The 12,401-nt window shown below is 42.2% G+C and overlaps 1 protein-coding gene across 3 annotated transcripts in view; it reads right to left on the bottom strand.

Annotated features, from left to right (window-relative positions):
* LOC137320977 (sorting nexin-24) overlaps positions 1-12,401 on the bottom strand; it is a 246,321-nt gene that overhangs the window by 3,459 nt on the left and 230,461 nt on the right. The gene's annotated exons all lie outside the window — the stretch shown is intronic.

Here is a 12,401-nt window from a genome sequence, read left to right as displayed (position 1 = left end):
AGAAAGAGATAGGGTAAGTAATTGTAATTCACCAAGACTATGCAATTTAATAATTATCACAACCACTGCCACGTTTTGGCCATTATTGAGTCCCTTTTGTGAATTTTCCCTTTCATGTGCTTCATCATGAATGTCAAGACATGATGCCATCCATTGGGCACGTGTGCAATGGGTGCATGTGTGGTTGAAGGACTGTTTTGTGCAAAGGGGTTGGTGGTGGTGCTGGTGGTTGTTCCAGGCAGCCTGAGTAATTCGAAGTCTTCAATTTACACATCTCATTATGAGAAACTTTTAGAGATGAGGAAATCCCTGGCATCACGGGCAGCAATGTGCACTGCTGCTCTGGCGCTTGGTTCCCTATCTTCATTCTCTTCCTCCTTCTCTTCTTCAACGTTGCTGTCAGATGAGGATGCTTGAAGAACACATTCGACATCTTCCACCTGTAACACTCTCTGCTGCACTATGTAGTGCAGGAGGCAGCACACGACGATTATTCTGCACACACTCGCTGGTGAGTACGGAAGGGCTCCCCCAGATCTATCCAGGCACCTGAAGTGCATCTTCAACATTCCTATGGCTCACTCAATGACAGGCCTGGTGGTGATGTGGTTCTGGTTATACTGCTGCTGTGTCTTGTTGGTGGGGTTTCTCACAGGTGTCATGAGCCACGTCTGCAGGGGGTAACGCCTATCTCCAAGGAACCAGTCGTTAAGTCTGTCTTGTTTGTGGAAGAGGGCCGGGATGTTGGACTCGCGCAAAATGAATGAATCATGGCAGCTGCCAGGGAATCTGGCACACACCTGCAGAAATCTCTTCCGATGGTCGCAAACCAACTGTACATTGATGGAGTGATATCCCTTTCGGTTTATGAACAGTCCTGACTCGTGAAGGTCCTCGGATTGCCACGTGTGTGCGATCAATTGCGCCTTGCGCCCGTGGGGAGCCAGCCAGAGTTGAAACCCACTGCTCTCGTCGCGGGGGAAGTTGACGTAGTCGGATGCCCTGGCAAACAATCCATCTGTCACCTATCGTATACACTTATGTGCAGATGACTGAGAGATCCTGGAGATGTCACCGGTGGCGCCTTGGAAGGATCCTGAGGCAAAGAAATTGAGGGCAGTTGTAACTTGAACTGCGACAGGCAATGCATGGCCACCAGATCCAGCCAGGAGCAGTTCTTCCTGAAGGAGGCTGCGACCACCTACTGACTCAATCTCAGCGTGCACAGGCACTGCTCCTCAGAGGTCCAGGAAGCTCAGCCTCTGCCTGTAGGCCCTCTCACATGGGTATTGCCTCCTGCGACGTCGGTCCCTCTTGATCCCCTCTCTGCTCTTCTCCAGGTCCTTGTGTTTAGACTGAGATTTCTTTGTTGAGACTGAGAATTCTTGTCTTCAGACAAATTTACCTACATTTTGGAGTCGCTGAAACTGACAAGATTAGGATGTCATAGGAACATAGGAACAGAAGTAGGCCATTCAGCCCCTCCTTTTTGAAAGCCACGATTGAATCTGTATCCACCACCCTTTCAGGCAGCACATTCCAGATCATAACTACTTGCTGCATAAAAAAGTTTTTTGTTCCCTCTGGTGCACCTGCAGATCCCAGAACTGCATGACATGCCTGCCGTGGATGGTGATGTGCCTCCTCCTCAGATGTACTGTGGAATATGCCCCCGACAAGGGATATGGGCCAAAGGCAGGTATATGGAGTTAGATCACAGATCAGCCATGATCTTATCAAAGGGTGCAGCAGGCACGAGGGGCTGAATGGCCTACTCCTGTTTCTATGTTCCTATGACATCCTAATCTTGTCAGTTTCAGCGACTCCAAAATGTAGGTAAATTTGTCTGAAGACAAGAATTCTCAGTCTCAACAAAGAAATCTCAGTCTAAACACAAAGAATTCCCAGCCAAATGTTTGTCTGAGAGAACTGAGTGGCCAGCTGCAATACCTCACCTTTTATTGAGATGTGGTTTAAAGGGCCAAATGAGCTTCAGCTGCAACTCACTTCAGTTTCAACAGTGTGTTTCAGAAGCCATAGGAGACACGTTCAGTTAACTCTGTTTCTGTTGCAGAATCCACAAAAAGTTAAGCACCTAAAGTGTTTCAATTACCTGAATTGACTCTTTAAATATCGGCCCAGCAGCTTTAAATGGGGACGGGACTTAGAATCAGAGTCGTTACAGCACAGAAGGAGGCCATTCGGCCCATCGAGCCTGTGCCAGCTCTTTGTAAGATCAATCCAGTTAGTCCCATTCCCCCGCTCTTTCCCCGTAGCCCTGCAAGTTTTTTCCCTTCAAATATTTATCCAATTGCTTTTTGAAAGCCATGACTGAATCTGCATCCACCACCCTTTCAGGCAGCGCATTCCAGATCATAATTACTTGCTGCGTAAAAAAGTTTTTTGTTACATCGCCTTTGGTTAGAATTATAAAATAGAATCATAGAATGGTTATAGCACAGAAGGAGGCCATTCAGCCAGTCGAGCCCGTGCCGGCTCTCTGCAAGAGCAATCCAGCTAGTCCTACTCCCCCGCTCTTTCCTCGTAGCCCTGCAAATTCTTCCCTTCAATTACTTATCCAATTCCTTTTTGAAAACCATGATTGAATCTGCTTCCACCAGCCTTTCAGGCAGTGCATTCCAGATCATAACCACTCGCTGCGTAAAAAAGTTTTTCCTCATGTCACCGTTGGTTCTTTTGTCAATCACCTTAAATCTGTGCCCTCTGGAACTCGACCCTTCCACCAATGGGAACAGTTTCTCTTTATTTACTTTATCGAAACGAGTCATGATTTTGAACACTTCTATCAAAACTCCTCTCAACCTTCTCTGCTTTAAGGAGAATAATCCCAGCTTCTCCAGTCTATCCACGTAACTGAAGTCCCTCATCCCTGGAATCATTCTAGTAAATCTTTTCTGCACCCTCTCTAAGGCCTTCACATGCTTCCTAAAGTGCATTGCCTAAAATTGGACACAATACTCCAGTTGTGGCCGAACCAGTGTTTTATAAAGGTTCAAAATAACATCCTTGCTTTTGTACTCTATGCCTATATTTATAAAGCCCAGGATCCCATGTGCTTTTTTAACTGCTTTCTCAACCTGCCCTGCCACCTTCAAAGATTTGTGCACATATACCCCCAGGTCTCTCTGTTACTGCACCCCCTCTGGAATTGTACCATTTAGTTTATATTGTCTCTCCTCGTTCTTCCTGTCAAAATGTATCACTTCGCACTTCTCTGCATTGAATTTCATCTGTAATGTGTCCGTCAATTCCACCAGTCTATGTCCTCTTGAAGTCTATTACTATCATAGAATCATAGATAGAATCATAGAAGTTTACAACATGGAAACAGGCCCTTCGACCCAACATGTCCATGTCGCCCAGTTTATACCACTAAGCTAGTCCCAATTGCCTGCACTTGGCCCATATCCCTCGATACCCATCTTACCCATGTAACTGTCCAAATGCTTTTTAAAAGACAAAATTGTACCCGCCTCTACTACTGCCTCTGGCAGCTCGTTCCAGACACTCACCACCCTTTCAGTGAAAAAATTGCCCCTCTGAACCCTTTTGTATCTCTCCCCTCTCACCTTAAATCTATGCCCCCTCGTTATAGATTTTGACTATCTACCTTATCTATGCCCCTCATTATTTTATAGACTTCTATAAGAGCACCCATAAACCTCCTACTCTCCAGGGAAAAAAGTCTCAGTCTATCCATCCTCTCCCTATAAGTCAAACCATCAAGTCCCGGTAGCATCCTAGTAAATCTTTTCTGCACTCTTTCTAGTTTAATAATATCCTTTCTATAATAGGGTGACCAGAACTGTACACAGTATTCCAAGTGTGGCCGTACTAATGTCTTGTACAACTTCAACAAGACATCCCAACTCCTGTATTCAATGTTCTGACCAATGAAACCAAGCATGCTGAATGCCTTCTTCACCACCCTATCCACCTGTGACTCCACTTTCAAGGAGCTATGAACCTGTACTCCTAGATCTCTTTGTTCTATAACTCTCCCCAACGCCCTACCATTAACGGAGTAGGTCCTGGCCCGATTCGATCTACCAAAATGCATCACCTCACATTTATCTAAATTAAACTCCATCTGCCATTTATCGGCCCACTGGACAATTTATCAAGATACCGTTGCAATCCTAGATAACCTTCTTCACTGTCCACAATGCCACCAATCTTGGTGTCATCTGCAAACTTACTAACCATGCCTCCTAAATTCTCATCCAAATCATTAATATAAGTAACAAATAACAGCGGACCCAGCACCGATCCCTGAGGCACACCGCTGGTCACAGGCCTCCAGTTTGAAAAACAACCCTCTACAACCACCCTCTGTCTTCTGTCGTCAAGCCAATTTTGTATCCAATTGGCTACCTCACCTTGGATCCCGTGAGATTTAACCTTATGTAACAACCTACCATGCGGTACCTTGTCAAAAGCTTTGCTGAAGTCCATGTAGACCACGTTTACTGCACAGCCCTCATCTATCTTCTTAGTTACCCCTTCAAAAAACTCAATCAAATTCGTGAGACATGATTTTCCACTCACAAAACCATGCTGACTGTTCCTAATCAGTCCCTGCCTCTCCAAATGCCTGTAGATCCTGTCCCTCAGAATACCCTCTAACAACTTACCCACTACAGATGTCAGGCTCACCGGTCTGTAGTTCCCAGGCTTTTCCCTGCCGCCCTTCTTAAACAAAGGCACAACATTTGCTACCCTCCAATCTTCAGGCACCTCACCTGTAGCTGTCGATGATTCAAATATCTCTGCTAGGGGACCCGCAATTTCCTCCCTAACCTCCCATAACGTCCTGGGATACATAACGTCCTGGGATACATTTCATCAGGTCCCGGAGATTTATCTACCTTGATGCGCGTTAAGACTTCCAGCACCTCCCTCTCTGTAATATGTACACTCCTCAAGACATCACTATTTATTTCCCCAAGTTCCCTAACATCCATGCCTTTCTCAACCGTAAATACCGATGTGAAATATTCATTTAGGATCTCACCCAACTCTTGTGGTTCCGCACATAGATGACCTTGTTGATCCTTAAGAGGCCCTACTCTCTCCCTAGTTACTCTTTTGCCCTTTATGTATTTGTAGAAGCTCTTTGGATTCTCCTTTGCCTTATCTGCCAAAGCAATCTCATGTCCCCTTTTTGCCCTCCTGATTTCTCGCTTAACTCTACTCCGGCAATCTCTATACTCTTCAAGGGATCCACTTGATCCCAGCTGCCTATGCATGTCATATGCCTCCTTCTTCTTTTTGACAAGGGCCTCAATCTCCCGAGTCATCCAAGGTTCCCTACTTCTACCAGCCTTGCCTTTCACTTTATAAGGAATGTGCTTACCCTGAACCCTGGTTAACACACTTTTGAAAGCCTCCCACTTACCAGATGTCCCTTTGCCTGCCAACAGACTCTCCCAATCAACTTCTGAAAGTTCCTGTCTACTACCATCAAAATTGGCCTTTCCCCAATTTAGAATTTGAACTTTTGGGTCAGACCTATCCTTCTCCATAGCTATCCGAAAACTAATGGAATTATGATCACTGGTCCCAAAGTGATCCCTCACTAACACTTCTGTCACCTGCCCTTCCTTATTTCCCAAGAGGAGGTCAAGTTTTGCCCCCTCTCTAGTTGGGCCATCCACATATTGAATGAGAAATTCCTCCTGAATACACTCAACAAATTTCTCTCCATCCAAGCCCCTAATGCTATGGCTGTCCCAGTCAATGTTGGGAAAGTTAAAGTCCCCTACTATTACCACCCTATTTTTCTTGCAGCTGTCTGTAATCTCCTTACTTATTTGCTCCTCAATTTCCCATTGACTATTTGGGGGTCTGTAGTACAATCCTATCAAAGTGATCTCTCCCTTCTTATTTTTCAGTTCTACTCATATAGACTCAGTGGGCGAACCCTTGGATATATCCCCTCTCACTACTGCCGTGATGTTCTCCCTAATCAAGAACGCAACTCCCCCTCCTCTCTTACCCCCTGCTCTATCTTTCCTATAGCATCTGTACCCTGGAACATTGAGCTGCCAGTCCTGCCCTTCCCTTAGCCATGTTTCAGTAATAGCTATAACATCCCAGTCCCATGTACCCATCCATGCCCTGAGTTCATCTGCCTTGCCCATCAGACTTCTTGCATTGAAATAAATGCAGTTTAATCTAGACTTCCCTTGGTCTTTGCCCTGCTTTCTCAGACCATCTGTCCGGTCATGTTTTGTACACTCTCCCTTCGTGCCTTTTGTTTCTGTCACCACTTTACTTCCCACTGACTTCCTGCATCGGTTCCCATCCCCCTGCCACATTAGTTTAAACCCTCCCCCTAGGACATTGGTTCCAGTCCTGCCCAGATGCAGACCGTCCAATTTGTACTGGTCCCACCTCCCCCAGAACCGGTTCCAATGGCCCAGGAATTTGAATCCCTCCCTCTTGCACCATCTCTCAAGCCACGTATCCTCCTCACTGTTTACTATACGCCCAAATTTAGTGTCATCTGCAAATTTTGAAATTGTGCCCTGTATATCCAAGTCCAAGTCATTAATATATACCGACTCTGGGGAACACCACTGTACACCTTCCTCCAGTCCGATAAACAACCATTCACCACTACTCTCTGTTTCCTGACACTTAGCCAATTTTGTATCCATGCTGCCACTGCCCCTTTTATTCCATGGGCTTCAATTTTGCTGACAAGTCTATTATCTGGGACTTTATCAAATGCCTTTTGAAAGTCCATATACACAACATCAACCACATTGCCCTCATCAACCCATTCTGTTAGCTCATCATTAACTCAATCAAGCTAGTTAAACACGATTTGCTTTTAAGAAATCCTTGCTGGCTTTCCTTTATTAATCCACACTTGTCCAAGTGATTATTAATTTTGTCCCAGATTATCATTTCTAAAAGCTTCCCCACCACCGAGGTTAAACTGACTGGCCTGTAGTTGCCGGGTCTATCCATACATCCTTTTTTGAACAAGGGTGTGACATTTGCAATTCTCCAGTCCTCTGGCACCACCCTCATATCTAAGGAGGATTGGAAGATTATGGCCAGCACCTCTGTAATTCCAGGTTTCTGTTGCGGGCGGCATCCTACCCTGCCTGCATTAAACCCGGAAGTGGGCGAGTTGGAGCCAGGATGCTGTCCCGCTCTAAAAAGCTGGTAGTTTAATCTCCCACTCACCCCCAACCCACCCGTTCTTGGGAGTTGAAATTACCCCCATGGTCACTATCTAGCAACGTCTGCTGGAGTTCCAGGATATGGATATTGGATGAAGGCAGCTCAACAATGACCCCCCACATTCCTTTTTCAGGAGAGGAGAAATAAATGGAGCAAATTAAAGGGAAAAAATTGATATCCAGCATGAAATTTTTTTAAATGACCCAATTCTTCACTGTAGGTTCAAGCGCTACTATTCAAACCATTGCCGTTACACATTCAGTGAACAGCATCACTCCTCCCCCACCTTTCCTTCTGCTTTCCTGTTATATCTTTTTCAGTCGGTAATCCTGTAAAAATTAACCTGATTTACCAGAAGAAAGAATCCAGATTGTATTTTAAACATTAAAACAATTGCATTTTTGTAACAACTTTTGAAACATTTATAAATTTTGCACACTATTTGAAACCCTCTTCTAAGGGAGCATTTTACTGCAAATTTAGCAACGCTATGAGGTGGTTTCCATTTTAAAGCGATTCTATCATAACAGTCTTACTCTGGAGGCTGGGACTTGATTGCAGTGTCACTTCAGCTTTGCAACAAAGTGGAAACCACTGCAATAAAGTTGCAGTAGAAATGCACCCTAAATTATGTTGAGAACAGAAATGTAAGTGAATCTCATTTATTTGTTTAAATTCTTGAATTGTCAGCTGACGTAATTCTTGTATTTGTACTCTTAAGTATCTTGGTTAAACACAATATTTTCACAATAGGCAATATGAAAAAGGAGGAAATATAACAAATCTGCATTTTGAGAATTCTTAATTTTAAAGGACTAGATGGGAAGAACACTTTCCATTTAGAATCCATTCTTCCAAGAAAGATGGAGTTCCATGAGCTTCAAGGAATATCCATGTACTGCAGTAGTTTGCATTCTCATCCATGTTAAGTTTAAACAATCTATAAAATTTGAAGTTCCTGCCAAGCTGCTACCGGGTACCATTATTTGGGCACTGATTACATTAAATGTTACTGGTTACACGATTAAAATGTTGACACAAAACTTCTACTCAGATTGACCACTGATCAATATTATCAATTATATTACAATTAAAAGCTTTTCTAAGTAGCAGTGTAGTTGCACCAAAAAGAAAACAAATAATAGAAAAATAAAAGAACAAAAACATAGAGCAAGCTTCAACTCAATACAGCATCATTGACCCACAATCCTCAAGTAATACTAGGCCATTGCCTAAGGAATTAATTTTCTTATTTAAAAAGTTATATATTTAATACATTGCTCATAATCCATTGATTTCTTTCATTCATTTACTTGCAACAGGCTAAAAGGATAATCTGTACAATAAGCAATTGGCAATCACATAGCCAGATGGGGATTCACTTAAACTAGATGGGAGGGAGATGGGAGCTAACACTTCAGTAAACAGATGAAACAAATCTTTACTCCCAATCAAGAGGTAAAAAAGAATAATGTTTAGGGTAAAAGGGAGAAATGCAGATATTATAAAAGATACAAAGCTTATTAGGAACAAACTGCTGGAATTAGATATGGCCAAATTGTACCACAAGTATCAGTGAAATATGGCTATCAGCAGAAAATGGACAAGGAATGGGGCTAAGAAGGTGTTGAATATTTTACTAATATAGGCCTATTAAGCTTTGTGGAGTAATGTCATTATTGGTAAGGGCTGATATAAAAACTATTAGCAGTCTAGATATAACTGAAGCAATTTATGTAGAAATTAGTAATTAGATGAGCAAGTAATAATGGGTCAATATAATCACTTTAAGTTGAGTAAATAATTAGTGAATGATTGTGGCGAGCAAGAGAAGCCACATGTGATAATGATCAATTGGATTGCTTTAGCAAAGAGCCAGCACAGACACAATGAGGGGGCTGGGGAGAGGGGGGATTTTCAACCTCCGTAAAAAACAGGCGTGAAGCCGGCGTTGGGAGGCCCAAACTTTTTTCCGGTTCAGCCTTATTTGAATGCAACCGGTGAGCTATGGGCACCAAATGGGCACTCCGCTGCAGGTTGCCAGTTGTGAGATGGTGAGGAATCGGCTGGCTCCTCCCATAAGTTGGCCCAGGGGATTGGACCTATCCCAGGTTAGGGTTCGAGCATGGTCCGGCAGTGAGCCAAAGTATTTTTGTGAAATTAGGAGGAGCACCCTTGCTCCACAGAAGTTTTAAAAAGGAATGGTTTGGGGCTTTATTCCGGAGTGGCCACCAGTGGTCCCTTTAAGGACTGCTGATTAGGCCGTTCACCATCTACTAAAAATGGGCGGAGCAAGTGGCATGCACGCTCCATCTATTTGTATGACAAAATTTAAACAGCTGTTGGCCCAAAAAAAGCAGGTGTGCTGTTCACACATTTTCAGGTCTATCTGAAAATCGCATCAGGAGGGCCCTGGGTGCCAAGGGGCATCTGAGGTTCTCCCTTCCTCCCGATTTTCATCTGCTGGCTGGCTGCCCATTTTTCAGGCAACAAACAGATGGGTGCCAGTTGAAAATTGCCCCCAATAGGCCAAATGGCCTCCTTCTGTACTGTAAACCTCTATGGTTCTATGATGGAGATTTTAATATCCAAGAGATGCAGTGGACAGACCAGGAATAACCAAAATAAAGGGTTCAAAGTACATAGGTTATAACTTTCTTGATACAACATGTGAAGCAAAGTACTAGGACCAGATTTAATATTTGGCAATTTGCTGAAATAATTTTTAAAAGTGGAACAGGGTGAATACTTGGGTGTTCTAGCGATTGCTGTAAAATTAATCAACAAGCTATAATAAAAGCTAATGCCAAAACCAATATAAATTTATACAACTTCTGGAGGAACAAACACTGAAGCTACGAGAAGTGCTCCAGAAAAGAATAATTGGAAAAAAACTGGACGGAAATTGGAAAATTTAAAGAATGTACAAAGGAAGTGCTTGTCTATGTGAAAAATATTTTATAACTGAATGTTATCACTACACACATATTGATACTCTGAATTGTGAATGAGGAAATGATTGTCATTGATGTTTAGTCCTGGACAGAACATACCTGTGACGATGAACGGTCAGAACTGTGTCAGGTTAATAGTTGCAAAGGATGTAGCAGCACATAACACGCTAAAGCTTTAAAAATATTTTCACGTATATACAGGCATGTAACATTACTAGTTTCAGTACTATATTGAAACTTTGTTTTGTAATGGCTATCTGTGATTAAGCTCATAGACCACACTTGTAGTAACCAAAAATTAATGTAAATTTTCAGAAAAATTAATTTAAAAAGACACCAGGAATCAGATTAATAATATGTCTCTCATAATGGAAGAAATCCAAGTAAGATAAATGACCTCAAGATCAATGTGATGGAAGTTCCAAACAGGCTATTCGAGCTCAATACAAACAAATCCCTTGGGGTGGATGATACATATCCAAATTTGTTGATAACACAAATATGGCATTGTAAGCAGTGTAGATGGAAGCATAAAATTACAGAGAGATATTAATAGATTAAGTGAAATCACAGCAAAACTGTGGCAAATGGAATTCAATGTAGGTAATTGTGAGGTCATCCACTTTGGACCTAAAAGGGATAGATCAGAGTACTTTCTAAATGGTGAAAAGCTCGAAAGAGTGGAGGTCCAAAGAGACTAAGGGGTCCATGTACGTAGATCATTAAAATATCGGACAGGTACAGAAAATAATCAAAAAGGTTATTGGAATTTATATCTAGAAGACCAGAATACAAGGGAGTAGAAATTATGCTACAGCTATACAAAGCCTTGGTTAGACCATACTTGGAGTACAGTGTTCAGTTCTGGGTACCATAATTTAGGAAGGATATATTGGCCTTAGAGGGAGTGCAGCATAGATTTACGAGAATGATATCTGGATTCCAAGGGTTAAATTACAAGGAGAGATTACACAAACTAGGGTTGTATTCCCTGCAATTTAGATGATTAAGGGGTGATTTGGTCGAAGTTTTCAAGATATTAAGGGGAACTGATAGGGTAGATGGAGAGAAACTATTTCCGCTGGTTGGGGAGTTTAGGACTAGGGGACATAGCCTAAGAATTAGAGCCAGGACTTTCAGGAGTGAAGTTAGGAAACACTTCTACACGCAAAGGGTGGTAGAAGTTTGGAACTCTCCTCCGCAAATGACAGTTGATGCTAGCTCAATTGTTAATTTTAAATCTGAGATTGATAGGTTTTTGTTAACCAAAGGTATTAAGGGATATGGGGCTAAGCTGGGTATGTAGAGTTAGGTCACAGATCAGCCATGATCTCACTGAATGGCGGAACAGGCTCGAGGGGCTAAATGGCCTACTCCTGTTACTATTTTCCTATATTTACTTTTAGATGCTAAGAGAGCAGAGGGATATGTTCTGTGAGGTGTTGATAGCCATCATAAAGGAGTCCAACACTGGGAAGATCCCACTGGGTTGGAAACAAGCTGACGTGGTACCATTTTCAAAAACGGTGACAAGGTAAAACCAACTGTCTATAGACTAATTCATCTTACATTAATACTCGGCAAAATAATGAATCAATTATCAGAAGTAAACTTGAGAACTACCTGTGTGATAATCACACAGTAAACGGCAACTAACATGGGGAAGAGACCTGTCCTGTTTTGAATCATAAGAACTTTGATATTTCATCTTTTTATATTCATTTTCAAACTAGGTTAAGATGGGCAAATTTAAGAATAATTTCTAACGATACTAGCTAACAGGGACTGGTTCCATCCACTTTTTTGAGATAAGGAGGATGCTTCCTGGTATGAATGCATTAACTGGCTTTACTTCAGCATTACCATCCACTTGCAGAATTGCCAAGGTTTGGAAATAAAATAAGGAATGGAGTTACAGTAATGAGCTTTACTTACTTTAAAAAAATTATACCAAGATTCCCATAATTAGGAATTTACTGCAGTGTACTACTGCCAGTGAGGTAAGTGGCCCTATAGTCAACAGTGTAAAATTATGTTGATTAAAATGGTAACTTTGCAAACTAAACTACAAAAACAAAGTTGCAAATCAATAAACTTCAACAGTACTTCCTCCTTACAAGTCCAAAGACTGATGGAGAGAATTTGAACTATTTGGTAGCAACTTTTTTCTGCTGCTGAATACTAATCAGCTGCAAAAAAACAGGCAACAACTAATGGTGCACTCCAGAA

This window comes from Heptranchias perlo, chromosome 4 (genome assembly GCF_035084215.1).
Source record: "Heptranchias perlo isolate sHepPer1 chromosome 4, sHepPer1.hap1, whole genome shotgun sequence".
Lineage (NCBI taxonomy): Eukaryota > Metazoa > Chordata > Chondrichthyes > Hexanchiformes > Hexanchidae > Heptranchias > Heptranchias perlo.
Note: the sequence above shows the minus strand (reverse complement) of the source record. Positions and strands in the feature narration are given on the sequence as shown.